Genomic DNA, 8,446 nt, shown 5'->3' with positions numbered 1-8,446 from the left:
GCCCATCAGAATAACTGCAGACTACTCAACACAAACTTTAAAAGCCAAAAGGGCTTGGAATGATGTATTGCAAGTTCTGAAAGATAAAAACTGTCAGCCAAGATTACTTTATCCTGCAAAGCTATCATTCCAAATTGGTGGAGAAATTAGGACATTCAAAAAAAAAAAATGACAGGCTAAAGGAATTTATGACAACTAAACCAGCTTTACAGAAAATACTTGAAGGAATTCTGAATGCCTAAGAGAGAGCAAAACACACACAGTAAAAAATAGGAAAAAATAAACCACACTCAAATGACAGTTAAAACAAACAAATAAAGGGAAAATAGGAAACACTAAAAATAAGAAAAATGGCAAGAATAAACGCATACCTTTCAATAGTCTCTTAATATCAATGGCCTGAATGCACCATCCAAAAGACACAGGCTTGAAGACTGGATTAAAAGGCAAGATCCTGCCATTTGTTGCCTCTAGGAAACTCATCTCTCCATAAAAGATAGACACAACATTAGGGTGAAAGGATGGAAAATGGTATTTCAAGCAAATGGACCTAGGAAACCAGCAGGGGTTGCTATCCTAATATATGATAGGATAGACTTCAAACCAACATTAGTGAGGAAAGATAAAGGTCATTTTATACTGACTAAAGGAACACTCCAGCAGGGGGCATTACAATCCTAAACATACATGCACCTAACATGAGGGCTCCCAGTTTCATCAAACAAACACTATTAGAATTAAGGTCACAAATAACATCAAATATAGTTGTAGTGGGAGACTTCAATACCCCACTCTCATCAATTGACAGGTCATTCTGGCAAAAAATAAGCAGAGAGAAGGGATAGTCTCTTTAAAAAATTGGTACTGAGAAATGTGGTAATCCACATGAAGAAGAACTAAACTAGACAGTTATCACTATCCCCTACACAAAAATTAACACTAAATATATTGGAGATTTTAACATAAGACCCAAAGCTCTGAAAAATCTGGGGCAAAAATAGAAAAAAAAATCTAAATATAGACATATAGGAGAATTTTATGAATAGAACTCTGGTTGACCAGGAATTACAATCAAAGAAGATGGACTTCCTGGAATTACTTAGCTTTAGTACAGAAAGGAATATGTTAACCAAGTGAAAAGATAGTGTAGAGAATGTGAGAAAATCTATACCAACATTCCATATGATATAGAATTAACATCTAGAATATAGAAAGAACTCAAAACCAAAGAAGAGGAAGAAAAGTAGTCCAATATAACTTGGTGAAGGTAATGAAGAGACTCAATCATGAGGGACAAATGACTTTAAAAACTTAAAGAAACAATTAACCTATCCAGTGCTAGAATGTGCTACATGAGGTACAGGGGAAAATGGTCAACATCTATCCAGGAAACTCAAACTGTAAGAGACTCAGAAGCAAACACCCTTATATCATGCTCTCACAAGGGCAATAGTGGCACCCAGTCATGGTGGGCAACCATCTGCTATTCACTTGGCTAACAGATCCACTCAGTGAAAAAGAAACCACATCCAGAACTGAGAAACAAGTCAGAATAATATCCAGATAATGATTCTTCTTTCCTTTCAAAGAACCAACTCTTTGTTTCATTAATTCTTTGGATTGTTTTTTCTTTTGTTTGTTTGTTTGTTTCTATTTCATTAATTACTGCCCTAATCTTTATTATTTCTTCCCATCTACTGATTTTTGGTTTGCCTTGTTCTTCTTTTTCCAAGACTTTAAGGTGAAGCATTAGGTCATTTACTTGTGACCTTTCTAATTTCTTAATATAAGCACTTAAAGCTATAAGTTTACCTCTTAGAACTGCCTTCGTTGTGTTCCAGAGATTTTGGTATGTTGTGTTCTCATTATCATTTGACTCTATAATTTTTTTTTTATTTCCTTCTTGATTTCTTCATTGACCCATTCATCATTTAGTAGTGTATTGTTTAGTTTCCATGATTTTGTGTATGCTCTATAGCCTTTCTTGCTACTGATTTGTAGTTTAATTCCATTGTGGTCAGATAGAATGCAAGGAATTATTTCAATTTTCCTGAATTTGTTAAGATTTGCTTTGTGTCCTAATATATGGTCTATTTTAGAGAATGTTCCATGTGCTGCTGAAAAGAATATATATTCTGCAGCATTTGGATGAAATGTCCTGTATATATCTGTTAAGTTCATTCCTTCTATGACCTCATTTAGTCCAGTTGCCTCTCTGTTTATTTTTTCCTGGGATGACCTGTCCATTGGTGAGAGTGGGGTGTTAAAGTCACCCACCACCACTGTGTTTGGTGTTATCTGTGACCTTAGTTCTAATAGTGTTTGTTTGACGAATTTGGGAGCCCTCATGTTAGGTGCATATATGTTTAGGATTGTAATGTCCTCCTGTTGGAGTGTGCCCTTAATCAATATAAATTGACCTTCCTTATCTTTCTTGACTAACATTGGACTAAAATCTACCTAGTCCGATATTAGGATAGCAACCCCTGCTTGTTTTCTAGGCCCATTTGCATGAAACACCATCTTCCAACCTTTCACCCTAAGATAATGTCTATCCTTTGTAGAAAGGTGAGTTTCTTGGAGACAACAAATTGTAGGATCCTGCTTTTTAACCCAGACTGCAAACCTATGTCCTTTGGTTGGGGCATTGAGGCCATTGATATTAAGAGATATTATTGAAAGGTATGTATTTATGTTTGCCTTTTTTTTTTTTTTTTTGTGGTTCCAATGATACCTTTGCTCTCTGTGTTAACTAGTATTTGAGTATTGCTTGTTTTTTCCAGGTTCCTTATATGTGTGCTTTTCCTTTTCTTCAACATGGAGGATTCTTTGAAGTATTTTCTGTAGAGCTGGTTTTGTCTTCAAATACTCCTTTAACCTGCTTTTGTCATGGAATGTCCTTATTTCTCCGTCTATTTGAATGGATAGCTTTGCAGGATAAAGTAACCTCGGTTGACAGTTGTTATCTTTCAGAACTTGGAATACATCATTCCAAGCCCTTCTGGCTTTTAAAGTTTGTGTTGAATAATCTGCTGTAATCCTGATGGGCTTGCCTTTGTAGGTAACTTGATTTTTCTCTCTAACTGCTTTCAATATTTTTTCTTTGGTGTGTGTGTTTGGAAGTTTGATTATAATATGGCAAGCAGAGGTTCTTTCCAGGTTTTGTCTGGCTGGGGTTTTAAAGACTTCCTGAATCTGCATTGGCACCTCTTTCCCAATTTGGGGGAAGTTTTCTTCTATGATTTTGTTGAAGACACCTACTATGCCTTTGGAGTGGAATTCTTCTCCTACTATGCCCTGAATTCTTATATTTGATCTTTTCATAGTGTCCCGAATATCTTGAAATTCCCACTCATACTTTTCTATAAATTTGTCTTTCTCTTTGTTGGACTGCATTAGATCTGCCACCTGGTCTTCTAGCTTAGATATTCTGTCCTCTCCTTCATCCATTCTACTGGTGAGATTTTCTACAGAGTTTATTTCATTAACTGTGTTCTTCATTGCTAGTAATTCTGACTGGTTTTTCTTTATTATTTCTATTTCCTTATTTATGTCTTGTATTGCCTTCTTTATTTCATTAAATGGGTGTCCTGTGTCTTCTTTGATTCCTTTGATTTCCTCTTTGATTCATTTGATTTGTTCTTTGACTTCTTTGAACATATTTGCAATCATTCTTTTGAAATCTTTCTCAGGCATTTCCTCTAACTCGTTCTCACTGGAGGTCATTTCTGATGCATTAATACCTTTAGGTGGACTTATATTGTCTTGCTTTTTAGTGTTTCTTGTGTTATAATGTATATATTTTTGCATCTTGGATGAAGTTAATGCTTGGGTTTTCTAGCTAGCTGCATATTCTTAGGTGTATCAATTGATTTGGTGTTATATATCTTCAGGGTAGGAGCTTAAGGTGTTAGGTGTGGCTCTTAAGACTTTCATATCTACAAAGGTGTTCCTAGGGGTTGAGTTTCCCTGCTATGGGAGTATTCAAGTAGGCTGAGCGGAATAAAATACAGGTAGATTCTAAAATTTAACTAAACACTGTACATATTCAATCAAAAACAGCACCGAATATTTGTGCAAGAGTAGTTATTATAACAACCAGATCCTCTATCAACAAAGAAGTTAAGATGTCTGGTCTGTTGAGGGATCCAAGTCAGCTTGTGACCAAGTGAGACCCTTCCCTGGTACAATCCCTGTTACGTTTTTGGATGGTTTTGGTCTCAGTCAAGTTTCTGGCTGGGTTGTTGGGCTGATGTTCTGTTTTCTGGAGCTGGGCACTGGCTTTTCCTGCAGGGCAAACCAAGCCTGGCAACTGTGGCCCTGCATATTGCCCTCCCCCCCACTGCTGGAACCACTACTGCTGCTGCTGAAGCTGCTGCTGCTGGATCCACTGCTTCTGCTGCTGCTGCTGCTACTGCTGTAGCTGCCACTGATGGAACCACTGCTGCTACCACTGAAGCTGCTGCTGCTGGATCTGCCACTGCTGCCGCTGGGACCGCTATTGCTGGTGCCGGAGCCGCTGATGTTGCTGTCGGACGCTGCTCCTGCTTGGGTCCCGCTGTTGGCATGTTGGCGTGGCTGGTCCCAGGACTGCTGCTCTGTTTGCTGGAGCTGGGCACAGGCGGTGGGGGAGGGGAGGGTGCCACAGCTGCTCTAGTTCTCTCACTGTTCCACATGTTCTTCTACCTTGTGATCTGCTCCTCCATTGTTCACTGCTGCTCTCCCCTCACGTTTCTTGAGTTGCGGAGAGCTCCAGTGTGAGTGGAAAATCCCCTCACCTGGCTTTTCCTGCTGCTGAAGCTGAGCCTGGCGGCTTTCTGGTGCGCCACCACTGCAGTCAGTGGACCTTCCAGGGTCGCTTTTGTCGGCCTGTGTGGGCTCTGGATGCTCTGAATCTCTTCTACTTCTCCACTGCCATTTCAATGTCCTATATACCTCACTTTTTAGTAAAAGTGTGTATTTTGCTGAGTTTTTTTTTTTTTTTTTGTCTTTTTCCCCCCTAGGCTGCTTTGGCATGGTACCTATGCTGCCATCTTAACCAGAAGTCCCCTTTTCTTTCCATTATTAAGCTTCCACAAATCTTGGAATATAAGAGAGTCTACACCCTTTAAATTCTCTCTAAATTAATAATGGTTATCCCATTTAACCTGTGTTGACTTCAGTCTCCACTAGATAATTTGATTCTTTTTCAGATGGGAGCTGGACCTGAGGAGATCAACAATCCAGTGCACTTCACCCTGGCCTCAGCTGAAACCACAGAGTAATTGGGGAAATGAGCAAAAGTGCTGCTTTTTTAGTGAATCTGATATCAGGGCAAGGGCAAAGGAGATTGACACTGAGGACACTCAATACCTATCAAACCAGAGATCCAGAAGTTCCTAAGTGTTTACCACTGAAGTAAACTTAAAATGCTCCCAGCTTGGCTCAGGGAATTTTGCAGAAGAGGGGCAGAAAGAGTGTGAGAATCACAAGTTGAGACATTTTGCACAGAGACATAGTCCCTCCCCCACAACTGAGTGCTACCCTCATAATGCATAACCCACAACCCTATGAAGTTGACCTGCATCACCTCTCAGAAAGTTCTCTTCAGAAAAGGAGCAGGAGGAGGGAAGGAATGTTATAAACATTTGTTGTTTACATACTAAATATGTCCATATCTAACAAAAAATAAAGTATTTTTAAAACTTTTTAAAAATTCTTATTTATGTGAGAGAGTGAGAGAAAATGAGTGAGTATGGGCATGCTAGGGTCTCCTGCCATTACAATCTTCAGATGCATGTGCCGCTTCATGCACCTGAATTTACATGGGTCCTTGGGATTTGAACCCTGTCTGTTAGGTTTTGCAATGCAAGCACTTTTAACTACTGAGCCATGTCTTTAGCCAGCAGGTCCCAGGAAAGTTAAATATTTTGAGATTTCATGTCATTGATCTCAGAATAACTACCATCAAAAAGAACAATAAATATTGGTGAAAATGTGGGGAAGGTTGAAACTTTATTCTCTGTGAGAGGGTAAATTACCAAAGTTACTATGGAAGCCAGTGTGGAGATTGTTCTAAAGAAAAACACATTACTAACATGGGATCCAGTTATCCCACTCCTGAGCATATCTCTAAAGAATCTATACTTCATCACAAACATACTTCCTCATCCATGTTTACATCTGCTTTCTTCAGTGTATCAAGGAAGTGGGATCACCCTACACATCATCATTGGAGAAATGGGTGATGAAAATGTGGAACAGGGCTGGAGAGATGGCTTAGCGGTTAAGCGCTTGCCTGTGAAGCCTAAGGACCCTGGTTCGAGGCTCGGTTCCCCAGGTCCCACGTTAGCCAGATGCACAAGGGGGCACACGCGTCTGGAGTTCGTTTGCAGAGGCTGGAAGCCCTGGCGCGCCCATTCTCTCTCTCTCCCTCTACCTGTCTTTCTCTCTGTGTCTGTCGCTCTCAAATAAATAAATAAAAAAAATTAAAAAAAAAAAAGAAAAAAAAATGTGGAACATATACGCAATGTAATTTTACTAAGTCATAATGAACTTTGGTGGGAAATAGATGTAATTTGAAAATATTAAACAAAGAGAAGTAATCACCATACAGAAAGGACCATATGTTCATATTCACATCTGGATTTTAGCTTAATATCTTTTTTAGTTTTTGAGCTACCTTTTATTTTTTTATTGTTTTGGTTATTTGAGGTAAGGTCTCACTCTAGCCCAGGCTGACCTGGAATTCATATGGAGTCTCAGGGTGGCCTCGAACTCATGGCAATCCTCCTACCTCTGCCTCCTGAGTGCTGGGATTAAAGGCGTGCGCCACCACGCCTGACTTGATCTACCTTTTAAAACTTATTTATTTATTATTAGTTTTGTACTCAGTGAATACAGTCAAGTTGGTACCATTGTTAGCCTCCTCCCTGTCTTCCCTAATCTACAGGGACCCTTCCTGTTGGGTATATGGGTCATGCATTGTGGGGTTAGCCATCAGTTATGGGTGTGAGGAAAAGTCTCTGTGTTTCATGACCCAATGTGTGGCTCCAACATTCTTTCTGCCCACTGTTCTGCAAATTTCCCTGAGCCATATTGGGTTCATTTTAGGTCTGCTTCAGTGATGAGGTCTTGGGAGCCTCTGTGTCTGTGGATATCTGGTTTGGTAGAAGTTGATTGTTCTCTGTGTCTATCTCCTTCACCCTTGTACTGGTACCAGGTTCACCTAGAAAACAACACTCTTGCTTGTTTCCCCAATTATTCTTAGTTTCAGATTAGGCCCTTTTAAGGTATGATGGGGTTGTTCTCTCTTTAGGATCTGCATCTATCTTAAAAATGAGAAGGAGATTCTCAGATGGAGAGTAATGTTAGCACAAGATAAATGGAAGAACTATTATATTTTAGAGAGAATGTAATGGGTTTAAGTCCTCTTCTATCCCACAATTGCTGGAAGCTCAATAATGGAGAGTGGGCTCATTTTTGGATCTGGTTCTGAGTTGTTTCCTAGCTCCAGCTATGGGTTCTGTTCCACTGAGTGGATCATTTAGCCAAATAAAGAGCAGTTGGTTTCCCTCCCTGGCTATGTGCCACTATTGCACTTGTGTGAGCATTTGTCAAGTTGTTTGCTGCAAAGTAAGTTAGACCATGAGTTTCTTGGACAGATATTGGTCATTTTCCCCCAGTCACTCATGTAGTACCTTCTGTCACTAGACTTGCTAACTGTCTGGGGAGTGACTCTCTTCCAACTTGCAGCCATGTCACTCCTTGTTACATGCCAGCAGCATGTGGTGTCTTTAGCAGTAGGGTATTACCACTAACCTTTGGTGGGTCATTAAGTGCTCTGACAGAAATCTGTCTTCTTTTGGGAAACTTTGTAGGTCTTTCTAATCAAGAGCTCATTGTAGATGATAGCCACCTGCTGGTATTGGGAGTTACAGGTCAGTGCCCGAGAAGAGAGAGAAGAAAAAGATAAGTAGTATAAAAGAGATAGAGAGATGAGAGAGAAAAGAGAGAGAGAGAGAGAGAAACAGAAACAGGAGAAGAACAAGGTCAGTTTTTATTTTACCCTTTCCATGGTTTTGTGACTCAGGTATACCCTCTAAGGGCCTGGTGAAGGTTCAACCATTTAATCTGTCTTTTAGCATGCATAATTTTATGGTACCATTGCCGTTTGGGTCCACATTTGTGTCCCCCGCCCCCTCCCAAGGGGAGGTCCTCAAGATGCTTACTAGGTATGTTGGCATCTTGGGTAGATTCAGGTTAGGAGCTGTAGATGAGTGAGACTATGCAGTGATTATCTTTCTGTGGGTGAATTCACTGAGAATGATCTGTTCCAGGTTCGACCATTTTTCTTCTAATTTCACTGTGTCATTTTTTTCCTTACTGTTGCATAGAATTCCATCATGTAAATATGCCATATCTTAGTGATCCATTCATCTAATGGTGGACATCTGGGTTGATTGCA

Source organism: Jaculus jaculus, unplaced genomic scaffold (assembly GCF_020740685.1).
Source record: "Jaculus jaculus isolate mJacJac1 unplaced genomic scaffold, mJacJac1.mat.Y.cur mat_scaffold_35_1_3033546_arrow_ctg1, whole genome shotgun sequence".
Taxonomy (NCBI): domain Eukaryota; kingdom Metazoa; phylum Chordata; class Mammalia; order Rodentia; family Dipodidae; genus Jaculus; species Jaculus jaculus.
The sequence above is the reverse complement of the archived record's forward strand: the minus strand, read 5'-3'. Positions refer to the sequence as shown.